The sequence below is a fragment of the Pinus tabuliformis genome, chromosome Q (assembly GCF_031772625.1).
Source record: "Pinus tabuliformis cultivar Carrire ecotype Pingquan chromosome Q, CPIR1, whole genome shotgun sequence".
Lineage (NCBI taxonomy): Eukaryota > Viridiplantae > Streptophyta > Pinopsida > Pinales > Pinaceae > Pinus > Pinus tabuliformis.
This window is the reverse complement of record NC_142296.1, coordinates 844298954-844315748: the sequence shown is the minus strand read 5'-3', so window position 1 is coordinate 844315748 and position 16795 is coordinate 844298954.

Below are 16795 nucleotides of genomic sequence, written 5' to 3'. Positions count from 1 at the left end.
GGCTAACTGACTACTGGAACTACGTAATGCATAGTCTAGCTTGGCCTATTTAGGACTGAAACTGTGCAATGCACAATTTCAGTCAGCAGTAACATGCAAACCAGCAAACTGCATTGCTTAGTTTCTGTGGCCAACAAGGAATTACCTCCTAGAATTTCACAATGAAAGCTTGGAGGTTAGTGTTGGGTCAAACTTGCACAATTTTTGGAGGGAAAGTAGAGCCTTCACTTCTAGAAATGTGCAATGCTAACTGATCAAGGTAAGGTCCGGGCCAAGGTAGCCCAGACCCATCAACGGGCGACTGAAAACAGGAGAAGTATGAATGCATGGTGAAACTGAGTGTAAACAAGAGTGAATGATCATGCATGCAAACAAGAAGTGAAGGATTTAAAAAATTGGAAAACATGCATGTGTGTGAAACAGGTTGCTACAACGGTGACCGTCGGTGCAAAAACAATGTCATGCATGCGACAATAGTGAGATGCGAACGAAAACTGAAACGATGCTTCTACAAGATAACATACATCAAAACAACAACAAGTGCTCATTGAAATCAAGCAGATGGAACTCACATAAAGTGAAATACAAAAAGTGACAGAAGACACTTGGATGCAATGTGGGATGCCAGAGCTGCAAGATCGATGTGAGGAATGAGCTCTACAGTGTCCGGTTGACTAGTTTTAATAAGATCGACATTATGACGTGCATGCCACAAATCTAGGAAAAAATGACACTTGGAGAGAGGTTTATAAAATGAATTGTGCATGCAACCTCCAACTACTAAAAATAGATCCTTAGATCTAGGGATTCCTTTTGCATGTTTCCTTTTGCTATTTCGGGAATATCAGTCCACGCATGCAAATCAGTTTTGCTCGGTCTCAGAGGGAGCCGGTCAACTTGCAGGCACATGCAACAACCTACTTGACTGAGAGAGGGATTTGCATAGTTTCTGAGAGGAATTGGGCTGGCTGCACCATAGGGATTAGCCAAATTTTTGGAGGAGTAGGTGACCGCTGCCCAGAATTGCACAATTTCTAGGAGGAGAAAGTGACTGCTACCTAGAATTGCATAATTTCTGGGAGGAGCAGGTGACTACTACCCAAAATTGCACAATTTTTGGGTTGAGCTACAGTGTTGACCATATTGGGAAGTTTTTTTAAGGAAGCCTGTCTGACTGCTCTACGCAATTTTGGAGCTCAACAGTCTACCCAACTGATTTTTGCAATTTCTGGGCTGAGTTGCAATGCTAGGCTAGATTGCTCATTTTTTCCAAGGAAGACTATCTCACTGCATTGCACAATTTTTGAGCCCAGCAGGTTGGCCAACACATTTGCGCAATTTTTGGAGGGAAGGTTGGTTCCCCTCCAAAATTGCGTAATTTATTGAGGGAGTTGCGCAGCCAACATTTGGTCCAAGTTTGGAAAGGAAACCTATGAGGGGAGTGAAACAAATTATCATGCATAGGCTGGAATGCTGCTGAAAAACCAATGAAGCCTATGTACTTGATAGTGCAAGACATGCTGCTCAGATGGTTGCTAGGGAGGCTCCAAAATGAAGCTAAGGAAAATTTTTGGAGGGTGTTTGTAGCCAATACAACACTTGGTGACACACTGATAGAACTCCAACTCTCTGAATGGACCTTGTTTGTGAAAAGAAAGTCTAACACCTCTCGAAGTATTGTTCAATTCTCTATTCATCTTGGTTTCCACACTTGCTTGATTGTAAGATGTAGCATCTACCTAGCTCTTTCTCGGTCAACACACATTCCAATCCAAGCCAACACAATTGTCTTGATTAGGGATGAGGGGTATATTGGTGCACAGGCAGTGTATTTGTTAGAGTTTTATTTTCATCTCTCGTGTTGCTTCGGTGCGAACATGCTTGGATAGTACCCCAACGGAGTCACGTAGGAAAACAAGCATCGATCCATTGCGAGTGAGCCTGGTCAGCACCCTGATAGAGTTACTTGCATCACCTCTCTACGTAGGAATCCTCTCTCTTCTTTTTCTTTATTCAATTTTCATTTTTTTTTCGAAATTTTTTACTGTGCATGACACTTATTCAATTTAGAGGAGGAAGAGGGATCTCAACTTATTGAGAGAAGAAGAGGTTGTTCCTTCAAGGAAGTAGTTTGTATATACCTCTGATGTGCTTTTTAAGGCTTTCCCCCTCACCTAACTCTACTTGACTGAGCTGACAAGGATTAACCCAAAAACAACTGACTAGAGTAGGTGATACTAGTTCACGCGCAAGCGTTGTGTTTTCACCAAGATTCACTTCGAAGAGTATGTATTTTCCATTGATGTATCATGGATTGAAGACAACCAATTATTCATATAGAGGAAGAATGACAGATAAGCAAGTATTGATAGTTGTACAAGTCCTCTTGTACTTTACCCAGGTTTGTTTGAAGAGACACACACGGTCCATGCGAAACTAACCTACGAATGGAAAAAGCAAACCAAAAAAAAATCAAAGCAAGAAGCAGAATAAAATGCATATGCAAAGTGAGTAAGCAAACAAAAAGGAAAGCAAGCAATTGCATAAAGAAGGAATCAAACATGCATGCAAGCAAACACTACTACTCCTAAGCTAACAGTGGATGGATCGTCTTGTTATAGACATTTTTGGGCACTGTAACCCAAAGAAATTATGTCCATAAACCGAGGGCTCCTAAGTCCCTAAAAGTGTTGTTCCAACCCCTAAAAGAACAAGGTCAACTGATTACATCATCTTCCAGAATTTCTCCATGAAAAACTACTCAGAACCGGTCAAAACTGGACGATCTCACCTGCTCCATGGTCAAAGTGCGCTGCATCCCACCTAAATGCACACGGGAGGTGCGATGCATACTGAAAAGCCCTTCTATGGGGTGCTATGGGCGAGAGTGGACAAATGGCAGAGTCAATTTGTGAGGTGGAGGATCATGGAATCTTCCAGAAACTTCTCCCGTGACACTTTCCTCTCTGCATTTGCCCAGGGATGAGTAAGAGATCATCAATCTCCGAGTGGAATCAAGAACTATCAGAGAGAGGACACTAATCATTCCCAGAAGTTGACTCACCCCCTTGAAAACATCTATATATGGATCCCTCACCCCAAAGATCCAGGAGGATGGAATTTTGTATCTTGTAAGGAAGTGCTACTGGTTTCTTGGTGTAACATCATAGTGTTGGGTGGTCTAAGCTTTTCATGAGGTGAAGAAGGGCTTTCTTGCTGAGAGGATGATGCTGGTTCAGAACAATTGGTTGTAATCCTCTTTGCTATTCTTGATATTAATAAAGCTATTCAAGTTTTCCTCCACATTATCGTATGATTAATGATATATGCATTTGTGTGGTCAATATATATCTGGTCCTATATTGTTTATGATAGTAGATCTCTGTTCTTGGATAGTGTTATGCTGCTTTGATTCCATAGGTGCTCTTTGAAGCTGGGTAGATGATTAAGCGAGTGGCAAAGATCTATCAGAAGGGAGAGGAATCAAGCAAGGAACCAAGTGCAAGACAGAGGTTGGTCTCCTTTGTTCCCCTCTTATCTACTTCTCATAAAGGAAAACAAAAGTAATTTTAGTTTGTTTGTTTCTAAGATAGCTACCAGTCTTAGTGGGACTAGCAGCTCTACATAGACACTAGATTTCCCGATAACAAAATGGCGACTCCACTGGGGAGCGAATAGATTGTTTGTTTGTCTATATTTGTTTGCTTTATAAACTTACAGACGGAGCCTTAAGTCAAGCGAGCTAGCCTTTGAACTGCATTTGCTATGCAAGTGCAAAGTAGATCAATGCTGCTTCGGTCTCTCTCTGGGTTTTTTTATGAACTCAATAATCGATTTAAAAACTCTCTAATTTCCCTTGTGGTGGCTCTAGTAACCTCCTTAGATCTACCCCTGTGATTTATTTACTGATTACCACTTGCTCGGCCTAAATCCCTGAACTGTGTTGCAAACTGTGATCAAGAATTGGATCAAAAGTCTCGCACTATACCATCGCACCCTCTCTTCAAGGATATCAGTATGCATCGCACTTCCCATGTGTTGTAGGTGGGATGCATACGGGAATCCCTGTGTAACAGGTGCTCTGATCAGAAAAGTCTAATTTTGCCTCCAACTTTGGTTTTTCTTCACTTTTTTCAGCTCTATTAAGGAGTTTTGCTGTCTGTAGTCAATATACCTTTGTTGAAAACCCCCTTCCTTGCCATTATTCCACCTCAATTATGCAAAGAACTGTAAATGTTTTTATGTATTGTGAGCCATTTTCAGTTCTCTTTTACAAAGAAGTAGCATAATTGAACCGTCATTTCTTGATTTGGAAGTGTCGCAAGTGTCGTTTTCAGTCATAGAAGAGAATTTGATTGTTCTTGATAGTTGATTACACTGTTACTCTTGTATTTGATTTGAATTAGTAGTTTTTCAAGTGTCGAAATCAAGTTTTCAATTCCAAATCACAAAGTGTCGTCATTGTCTTCTTTTTGTCTTGAAAAGAAGCTTGTTAGTAATGTCGCTTTGAAAAATAATTCAGATTTGCGCTTAGCTTTCTTTTTATCATTCACACATTAAGAAGGGTGAAAACAAATACAAGCATGTGAATTTGCATTTAGACTGTTTGTTGGTTTGATTTAGGATAGTGCATATAGCATGTGCTCTCTGCTCTATGTTGAAAGATTATCATCTCTCTTTCTTTAGTAGCTACGATTTTCATTGCAAAAAGAAGATTAGACGATTGTTTATCATCTTAGATTGTATTTTAGGAATTTTATATCTACATCACGCGGTGAACCTGAAAGGAAAATTTCTTAAGGAAGATCAACAGTAAAATAAATTTAATGAATCTAAAAACGCTTTGGAACCTAACGCACAACATTTAGAAGTCTAGGCTAGAGACATATTCTGGCGTCGTAAAGCCTGGTAACTGCTGTTTTCATTACTGGTTGGGTGATTCCTCCACTTTGAGACGATAAGTGCTAGTACGGACTTGTGCTCCCACGTACCATCGAGTATATATTGGGAGACCACAATAGGCTATATCCTTTATCCATAAGAATCCGTGTCTGCCGCCCTATCAATCGCAATGCACTGAGCATAGCATTCGGGAAGATTGACTGCCGTACCATAAAAAGTATTCTGCAGTTTTGCAATTGGTTTGGTAATCCCTCTATCTAGATTTATAGAGTAGTCTCTTTAGTTCCTTTTCAAACTCCTTAAACGAAAAGGTCCATCTGAGCACTTGTCACTTCGAGCTCGTTAAAAATCGAAGGCGACTAGAGTCATCTTTTGTTTTTTCTTGACTCTTAAAAATTGAAAAAACAAGTTGTGTCAAAGTGTCTAAAATTCATTTATTTCGGAAACATATTTCCCCTTGATTTTTAGTTGATTGAGTAATCTGCAATCGTGGAAGAAAGTCAATTGAAACCCCGTCGCTCGCGGAGGCTTACGAGTCAACCGTCTTTGTCTCCAGAATCAAAACTGTTACGGATGAAGCGAACTCACTTAACTGGTTCAAAATCCCCTTCTAAAGTTAGAACAAGTGTTCTGAAAACATCGGAGACACCGGTTACTCCAAACATTTCTGGTATCCCTACCTCTATAGAAGAAGTTCCACAGCCACCAAAGGATAGTAGAGTTGATCCTAGTGTGAAGGTAAACACTTGTATTACTGAACCGGCTCCATCTATAGCTGATTCGGAAGGTGTTATTCCCCAAACATCGGTTGCTGTAGAATCTATACCTTCTTCGACACCGGAAATATTTTACAGACCTGATGGTCTACCTCTTCCACCTAGTCTGATTTCTATAGAAGAGATTGTGGAGGATCCTCCATCTAGTACTCCATCACAATTTGTAGTCGGGATCACCCTATATCCTTCTTCATCAAGAAATTAGTCTACCATTATCGGAAGCTCCTGTAGAATCGCTAGGAAATCTTTTGGATAGACTAGAAATGTCTGAACAACCGCCGACATCTAGGACTGTGTCATCCGACACAGCGACGGCAAAACTTCCTGCTGTCACTCCAACAATGTTCGCCGGCATACCATCTGTCCCAACTAGCTCTCAATTGCTAGATGGGGCCCACTCAGGGGCTATGTCGACAGTATGGTCTATTCCCGTTTGTTCATCTGGAATAATATCTAAGAACTCTTATGTTGAGTATCAGCAAATTGATCCTTCACGGTGTCAATTTGGGCAGTCCGGTACTCAAGGGAAAACCATTTCTTTAAGTGTCGGATTACCACCGTATGGGGGGCAATATACCCTTTCATTGTCTCCTCTGGGAGGACAACCGTACGAGAGTTCACAACAAAATTTAGGTTATGCTGGAATTACATCTAGCGGTTGGGTGCCAATACTGCCTCAACAACCAAGAGTTGTATACTTGATGCAACAATGTTTACCTATGTCAAATATACCAACTACGCTAGCTATTGTGATGGTGTCGCAAGTAGAAGCGTTGCCTGTTGTATTCCAACCTCAGGTTGCTCAGGTTGTAATGCAACAGCCTCTTATCCCTGCGACTGAACCATAATCACCAACTAGTGGAATGACACAGGCCCAAACGAGTACAATTACCCCTCATCTTGGTCAAACAGCCAGTATTGGACAACAGCACATGGCTTCACAACCATGGTTCATGCAATATCAACAACCACAATTCCAACAAGTTTACCAAGGATCTGAGCAACAAATATTTGCAAATAATGGGCAGCCGTATATTCAAAACGGTCAAAATCAACCATTCTATAATGGTTATGCCCATCAACCTTACCAAAGTTACCAACATCAAATGCATTATGCTGGTATGCAAAGACCAACTGCTCAGGCAATTCCATCTTATCCTGGTATGCTTCACCAAACCTGAATCAACAGTTACCCTTCGTGGCGACTTTAGAGTTACCGGATCTAAATTGGCTAACGAACGATCCAATTGCTTACGCCCCTTGGTGTCCAGTGATTCCATAAACTTCCATCATATATTCCTAAATTTAATGGGAATCTAGGTGAAGACCTGTTGAATCATGTGATGAAATTTCATCTGTGCTGTTCATCAAACACCCCAAACGATGATTCTATTAGGCTTCGCCTTTTTCAAAGAACGTTAACTGGTCTAGCAGCAAAATGGTATATCGAATTACCTAGAGCTTCATTTGATAACTTCAGTACCCTAGCCACAACCTTTTTAACCCATTTTTAGTTACCCATAAGGTACGAAACGGGAACATAACTTCTTACCAATTTCATGCAAATGACGACCACTCACATATCTGATCATATTCAAGAGTGGCGACGTCATCGTAGAATGGTAAAAACGTACATTCGTGATCAGCTTTTAGCTGAATGGTTTATAAAGTCATTATTACCTTCCATTACAGAAGATGTGGAAAAGGGAGGAGTCGTCACTGAAGAGCAAGTTATTGCTCATGCGCAATATTTAGACTTGATTTATACTTAGTCTGGCAAACTCTACGATAAAATCCCTGACGCTCCCATACTGGAATTTTCAGTTCCTCCTCCTCCTAAATCGAACAATGAATCTCATGGCAGCGATGGTGTGATTGGTACAACAGACACAAAATCAACAAAGGCCACATCTAAAAAGGACCGTAAGATTTCTAGTCAAAATGAAAAAGAAGAACTTCTCGCCTCGAAAGTAAATGCCGTCTCAACTGACAAAGGCAAAGAAACCAAGCAACCAGGAGGCAAGAAGAAAAAAAAAGGGAAGAAGAAACAAGAGGAATCATCACCTGAAAAACCTTCTGCAAACCATTCTCAAGATAAGAAAACAAATCGTCCATGTCTTATATGTGATGAGGATCATTGGACAAGAGAGTGTCCATATAAAGCTGAGCCTAGAAAATTCTTCAAGAATTCGAAAACCTTGGCGGTATTAACTAATCCATTTCCAAATCCAGGAACAAATCTGGCTGCCAGTGATAATGCTTCCCCATCCCAAGTGCTGATGTTGTCGATTTCGAAACAACAAAATTATGCTTTGATAACGACAAGGAATAAAGATTACGGGAATCCACAACCGTCGAACAACAAGGATAAAGATCAACCTAGTAGTTCGACAACAACTTCGACAGATGTTGCACCCCCCACCATTCCAGAGCTAGCAACAAAATCGCCAAAGGGAGTAGTACACAAGTTGACATTTAATCCTCGTGCTAGAGCAGCACAACATTATAATTTAGTGGAAGGTTTAGCCCAATCGCCATCCGCTATGTCGACACTTGAGGTACTGCAAAACTGCCCCTCCCAAAAGCAGGCTTTATTATCAGCAATAGGTGGGATTGACCCAAAGGATTATAATCTTGTGTCCTTTAATGAGAAAGGATATGACACTCAGTTACCAACTCAACTAGCTTTCCTCATTCAAGTGAAAGCCCTCAACAAAACTGTTCATCGAACAATTATTGATGAGGAGGCATCTACATGTATTATGTCGATGAGTTGCTGGAAAAATTTAGGATCTCCAACCTTGTCGTGATCTTCGATGAGATTAAAAGCATTTTATGGACAAACATATACCCCATATGGGATTTTAAGTAACTTGCAAGTTGAACTGGGGGGAAAAACAGTAGAAATAGATGTTGAAGTAATCGACGGAAATCTCGATTACAACATCCTACTGGGAAGGCCTTGGATATATGCTATGGCTGCTGTTGTGTCAACCTACTTTAGAAAGATTGCATTTCGCTTCAAGGAGGAATTACAGTCGTCGACCAACAAACATTTCTCCCCAATAGTTCCCAAGTTACGGGAAGCATTCCAATGATCCATGGAAGCCTCCATTCGCTTCAAAATATTGGAGTAGGCCTACTAAAAGACCCTATATTAATGGGGACTTTTTCCCTCCCACCACCAATCAATCTGGCGGAAGTGGCAATGGTAGGAACCTGCAATATGATATCTTCTATTCAAAAGATCTCAGAAAACGATATTAACATGGATCATCTGCAGGTATTGCCTCCAAGTTCAATAGAAATATTGTAGCAATTAATGTTTTTGGCATGGGAGGCAAACCCAAATCAACGCACATCAAGCGTTTGGATAGATAGGTCTAAGGAATATGGCACCCCTTTAGATCCTTTGTCGCAAGTGCATTACAACAATGAAGGAATTGTTCAGTCAATGATAATTGACGGGGCGCCATGGGAATATTACCACCATCGTTCCCATCTGCCGGATTGTCAAGAAGATACTCCTGATGACCTTCATCATCTTCAGTTTTTGATTTCCTATCAAATACTATAAACATGGTGGATTATGAGTGAAACTTGTCAAATATCGAAGAGACTATCGCCATAAATATCTCGACCAAAACAGATGTTGTAGAGAATATTTATGTTGGCAAATGTTGTTCTCCTTCAGAACTGGAAATATACAAAGTTCTTTTTCATGAATTCAGAGATGTCTTTGCTTGGTCATATGATGAAATGCTAGGCATTGACTCGAGTATAGTTGAACATGAAATAAAGATGTATCCAGATGTCAAACCAGTACGACAATGGCTACGACAGGTGCACCCCAAGAAAGCCACTGCCATCAACACAGAAGTTGAAAAACTTCTCCATGCTGGTTTTATTTACCCGGTTCCTCTAACAGATTGGATATTGAACATTGTTCCTATAATGAAAAAACAAAGAACGATTAGAGTGTGCATCGATTATAGGGATGTAAATCAAGCTTGTCCAAAAGACAACTACCCTACACCCTTTATTGACTAGATAATTGATGAATGCGCCGGATGTGAAATCTTTTCATTTATGGATGGATTCTCTGGGTATAATCAAATAAATATCCGACCACGGGACCAGTCAAAGACTGCATTTATTTGTCCATGGGGCACATTTTCATATCGCAAGTTACCCTTTGGTTGAAAGAACGCAGGGAAAAATTTCAGAGGGCAAAGAATTATGCCTTCCATGACATAAAAAACATTGTTCAACCATATCTCGACGACCTTCTGGCTCATTCGCGAAAGCGGACCGATCATCCGCAGCATTTGAGAGCGATATTTTTACGTTGCCGACACTACAAGATATGACTCAATCCACACAAATGTGTGTTCTGTGTCAGTTCTAGTCGTTTTCTTGGCTTTGTAGTCTCAAAGGACGAAATTCGTCTCGACCCATGTAAGGTTCAGGCAATCATAAATTTGCCTCCACCTTCAAATTTGCTTCAGATTCAGAAACTCCAAGGGAAAGAAAACTTTCTAAGGAGGTTCATTCCAAATTACGCCAAACTTGCTAAAGGTTATACACGTCTATTGAAAAAAGAAGTACCCTTCATCTTGGATCAGGTCGAGCAAGCTTCCTTTGATGCTTTAAAGGAATCCCTAATGAAAGCATCATTAATGTACGATCCTGATTATCAAAAAGACTTTAACCTGTATCTGGCTGCAGCGGATACAACCATCGCAATGGTTTTAGTTCAAGAAGACAATGGAATTCAGCATCCCATATATTATTTGAGTAGAAACTTAAATGATACAGAAAGCAAGTATTCCTATGTTGAAAAGCTGGCTCTCGCAGCTGTTCAAGCGATACAGAGATTTCGACACTATGTCCTCTTTCGAAAAACTACCATTTTGTCAGATTGCAACCCCATGACTTATATATTGTCGCGACAGTTGCTGGGGGGCAAATATTAAAAATGGATAGAAATTCTTCAAGAGTTTGATATGGAATTTGTAAAATCCAAATCAAAGAAATCCCTGGTTTTCGCGGAATTACTATGTGATCTCCCATCGTCGTCTAACGATGAAACATCCGAAGAAACCATCGTGGATGAATCTTTGTTTCTGATATCTTCAAGCAATCCATGGTATGGAGATATAATCATCTATCTCCAAACCCAAAAATACAGGTCTAATACCTCTTGCTCATAACAAAAACGTATTCGTTACCAATCAAAAGACTACATGATCATCGTTGATACGCTTTACCGTCGTGGTGTCGATATAGTTCTGAGGAGGTGGCTCACCCATGAGGAGGACAAAAAAGTCTTGAATGATTGCCATTCAGGCGTGTGTGGGGGGCATCAATCTGGTTATGCTACGATGCAAATTTTTTTACGAGCAGGATACTTCTGGCCAACAATGTTCAAAGATTGCATAACTACAGTGAGAAGTTGCCATGCATGTCAAATTTTCGATAGCAAAACCAGAAGATGACCCGCACCCCTACAACCAATAGTTTTTGTTGGGCCATTCACCAAATGGGGCATATATTTCATGACATGTAAACCCACCTCGACCCGGGGGCATGGGTATATCATAGTTGCGGTAGACTATTTTACCAAATGGGCCGAGGCAATGCCTACATTAAACAACACCGGCGAAACAACTACCCTTTTCTTTTTCAATCATGTAGTCGCCAGATTCGGCGTTCCACAGGCCATAGTCACAGATCATGGATCGTATTTTCGCAATCACATGATGGTTGAATTGGCTGCCAGATTGGGGTTGTCCCACGATAGCTCTACTCCATATTACCCACAGGCCAATGGACAAGTTGAAGCAATCAACAAAGTCCTGAAGCGGATGCTGCAAAGGATGATTGGAGTCCACAAAAGGAGTTGGCACCTGATCCTGTACTCAGCCTTGTGGGCATACCAAACATTGGTAAGGAATGCAACCGGGTTTACACCCTTTCAACTGGTGTAAGGCCTAGAAGCAATCTTACCAGTTTAGTGTGAAATCTCGTCCCTCAAACTCGTAGTCGACCTTCTCCCTGGAACTTCAGAAGAGGAGGCTCATTTCTTGGAATTAATCCAATTGGATGAAACGCATCGTGATGGCACTTTGGCTAACAAAGCCCATAAGAAACGAGTCAAAGCGCAGTTCGACAAGAATGTCAAACCTCGTGTCTTCTTAGAAGGTGACTTGGTCTTACTTTACGACCAGGAATCTGATAAATTGGGAGTAGGTAAATTCAAATCCTTATGGATGGGCCCCTATATTGTTAAACATGTATTAGCAAAAGGAGCCTACGAGTTAGTAGATTATGATGGGATTCCACTGGCACAACCCCGTAACGGGTTGTACCTTAAGCGTTACTATGCATGATTTAGTGTAGTAACCCCTATGCTTTTGTTAATTTTTTTTTTCGCTAAGGGTAATTGTTTTGGTTAGGTAATCCACTTTTTACATTTGTTGTAGATGTCGAACCTATTGGGATCATTTTTTGGATATGCCGACGGAGTGAGTCGTAGTACGCAGAACCTATCTTCTGCAGCCTGGGCCATTTTTGATCCAAGCGGTGAGTTAGTAAGTTTCAAAGGGGTATGTATTGGTCGGTCAACAAATAACATCGCTGAATATAGCGTGTTGATAGAACTCCTCTCTGATGCCATCACCCATGGCATATGCTGACTTGTCATTAGGCTAGAACTCGTCATCCTACAACTCACTGGCATCTACTCCATCTGAAATCCAGCTATCTATCGCATGTTCCTAAGGGTCAAGATTTTGGAAAGGCAATTTAATTTTATTCAATATCAGCATATTTCCAAAAACTTAAACACATTAACAAACTCATTGGCAAATTATGTGTTAGATATACATTTGCAACATTTATAAAAAGAAGCATTTCATCAATATTTGCATCAGGATCATGTAGTTTAACCAAAATAAAACTCAGAAAATAAAAAATATATATATAACTGTTTATGGTTTACACATAATGTTCTGTAACCAAGACAAAAATTGGTCAGATCACCCAAAACTAAAAATGCTAGGGGGCACCCTAGTCTAATGATGCTGGTGATAACAAGTCACCACCTGTTCAATCATGCGTAAAAGCCTAGTCCGTCGACTTGGCACACTGGTAGTATGTCGCTGCAGCCTCAGAGGCAGATCGTCAGTCCTCACGTCTGGAATACCAAGAGTGAGGCCTTCGACCTGATCCTGCAATGCTGAAAGAGTCTCGGCCACATCAAGGTCGCGAAGAATAGCCCTTCCCACAACCCCTCCTGCTGGGGCGGCAGCTGGAACTCTCAGGCATACTACTGGCCGAACTGGTCCAACATCTGCATGAGCACATGAGTTTTGATTAGTCCTGATAAAATAAAGCACAAGAAGATTATAAAGAGAAACGATATACAGATATATGGTCAAAGAATTTACCAATGGCACCCCGTTGCTCGCCAGCCGACAGCACCAAATCCGGGTCACCCCAGAAATCCATACCAGCATATGGATACTCGGAAAAAACCATCTCCTGATGATTGAACCACTCGAAGAAGGTATGAGAAAAGGAAACCTGCGACTGAGCAACATGTTTGGCCATAAGGTCGACCCATCTTTGCATCCGTGGCTCAGTCGGTGGAGGTAAACCAAGTGAAACATACTGCGGCTGCATTAGCGGGATCTTTTCCAAGGAAAAAGCAGTGAAAATAGAACCATATCCAAAGTTCTTCAATATTCCGTTTTTTACCTTGGTCAGCTGTTCTTTCATCACAGAGAGTACTGCATCACACCAGTTGAACACCTTTGGTTCAAGGCATTCCAAGGCATACTGCATATAAGACTTGTTGGCTACATGAAGAGCCGCACTACCAGCCAATCTAGAAAAAGTGAACAGAATGGTCCTCAAAGGCCTATCAGTGGCATCTCGGATATTGATCTTGCCATCCTTACTCGGCTAAGATCCCTCTCTGCTATACCGGTGAATGTAATCTATCACGGATTCACCCCCACGGGCCGAACCTAATAATGAGATAGGGGCACCACGCCTTGATAAACCGGTCAAAAAATAGATGTCCACAACAGTCAGGGGGATGGATTTTCCCCTAATCTGGAAGACCTGGTTGGTAGGATCCCATGCATCGAGAAAATATTGCAACAAGTTGATTTGTTGCCTCATGCTAGAGATACGGAAAAACTCCAACAGGCCACAATTCCGCAGTGCATTTACCGTAACTAGATCATGTAAAGCAAGCATGTCCTCTTCTTCATGCTCACATTCTCACCATGTAACAGGAATTTTGCTCCAATGAATTTCTGAAAACAAACAAGAGAAGAGTCAGGATTCTGATTTGGTGAAAAACAGGCAAAAATTTCCATGAAAAATTGTGCACAAGTTTCCCTTCTTGCGTCCATCGCACCCCCTGTAGAGTACTGGGTGGGATGCATGTTGACTGGACAATGGCCAAGCCAGAATGCATTGCACCTTTCGATATAGGAAAGGTGCGATGGAGCCAGGGCGAATTCTTCAAACCCCAAGGGCTTAGAAAAACCAGGAAACATGCTCAGAATTCAAAAAGGAAAGAATGAAACTGAAGAGCTCAGGTTTAGCTCTTACGTGGTCCAGACGACACTAAGAATCATCCACAGAATCTCCCAGAATCAGTTGGTGAAAATCAAGGGGGAAAGCACCTCCAAATCTCCAACAAACCAAAGTTCAAATGAAATGGTAAAATGAGAGGTAAAAACCACTTTTAAATTACTTTTCATGTAATTGAAGTAAAATATTAGTGTTTTGACTCATTTTTCAAGCGTATATTATTCATTTCTAACTAGTTTGATGAAGCAATTGAATAGGCAGTACAACCTTTGAAGGAACAAAGTTGTCAATGGTAAAATCAAGGTAATCATTGACCATTATATCGAGCAGTTTTTATGTGGAGTTCAAGCTCGTTAAAAATTAAACATAAGCAGTGAGCAAATGTTTCCCCCAGAGTTTAAGCTCATTCATTAAAAAATGAACCAATTTCCAGTAAATAACCATCATGAATGCATTATCATCAGCCTTTGAACCCTTGGTCGTGTTCTCATCATCACCTCCACTCTGTATTGGCCGATCATTCACCTCCATTTGATTGTTTACCCTTTTCGAGGAACAACTGCGAAGAGTGATCCTGTTAGCCATCCTTGTGACGTTGTCGTGATTGGAAAATTCCAAACCTTACCTAGAATTAGCTGCTACCCAAATTTATCACTCGTTCCTCGAAAAACAAGTCTCTGTTAAGCTCTTTTTATCTGACTCGTAAAATATGAAAAGATTGCCGAGCAATTGGCCTCTCCAGCTTGTTAAAGTGACCGAAAGTGCTATCCCTCCTTTATATTTTAATCTTTTTGGACCTGAGGGATTATTACAAAAAAAGATCGAGCGCTTGTTTTGTTCAGCTCGTTAAAATTACCGAAAATTCATCCCTTTTGTATTATTTTATACTTTTTCGGACTTAAGGGATTATATGACGAAAAAGGATTGCTGGATTTTTCTTTACGTCTCTTTCAGACTCTCTAAAGTTGAAAAGGACCGAGTTATCTTTGTCGTTAAACTCGTTAAAACTGAATAGCGACAAACTTGCCCATACAGACAAGAACGAGTTTCACTATCGCTAGGCTCGTTAAAACATAGTGATGGCTTTGCCCGAAGGGAAAATTATAGAACAAGCATATGTTATCCTCCTCAATCTTGACAAAAATAAAGAGGTACTGATCAGCAATGACTGGGGAAAAATTGGGAAGAAAACTTGAAGAAACTTTATTGGTAGCAAGTCACTCTTGAACATGACACTTTCACTCTGCATCCGAGTTGGGTTGGGTTGTTCCGTTCACTGGTCATATCACCATTGGTCCATCACACCATCCATATTTGGGGTTAACGCTACCAATCCATCATGTTAGGGTCTCCAGTATGTTCAAGAAAAGTCGCTCAGAGAATTCGCCTATGTCTCACCCACTGCAATACATTCACGCTCCATTCTTTCATGACCACCACCGTGAACCTTATATCATCAGATCGTTTTCACCTCCATTAAAATCATTCGCTCTGTTCCATGTCTTAGATGTGGGATTCACTAAGGCCCTCCTATGACGGTTCTCTTCTTGTCGACATCAGCTCATTATCTAGGAAGTCGATCTAGGAACAACCCTTTCAGTATTTTGAAGCTTGCATGCCTCAATTGCAAATTTCTCACTTCCGGCGACAGGTTTACATCAATGGCCTTCGACCAAAAGATTTTCCGTGTAGTACCTTGAGGGTCATCATCATTATCGGTGATTCCTCTCACGCCTATTAACAGCTTACATCATTGGCTGGTAATCATGCGATGTCTTTCCATGTTCGACTCCAGAACATCTCTCACATGGATCGACTTGTACTTTGAGTGAAGATCGAACGAGATTGAAGACCCCAGATCTAGTTTCATCCATCCGGGCTGTGATATATGTTTAGGAAAATAAAGACATCAAATGTACATCATTGCTGCACAGATAATCATCCAATCTAAGGGATAATGGCTCTACCAGAATCATCAGTCTTCACACAGACGATTTTCTGTCTTATGTACATGAAAATGAATTTATAAAGCTGAGCATGGGAATGCCCGCCTCAGCTAGATCATGAAAATATTATGAAGATAATGTATTGTATTGTATCTTATTACAGGTCGCCTTCCAACTAGAAAAAACTCCGGATCCTCATGATAAAGCATTTCACCCGACATCAAAAGATTAACGACCTCATGCTTTAGGGGGCAACTGTTATAGACATTTTTGGGCACTGCAACCCCAATCAATTATGTCCATAAACTGAGGGCTCCTAAGTCCCTAAAAGTGTTGTTCCAACCCCTAAAATAACAAGGTCAACTAATTAAATCATCTCCCAGAAGTTCTCCATGAAAAACTACTCAGAATTGGTCAAAACTGGACCATCTCACCCGCTCCATGGTCAAAGTGCGCTGCATCCCACCTAAATGCACACGGGAGGTGCGATGCATACTGAAAATCCCTTCTATGGGGTGCGATGGGTGAGAGTGGACAAATGGCAGAGTCAATTTGCGAGGT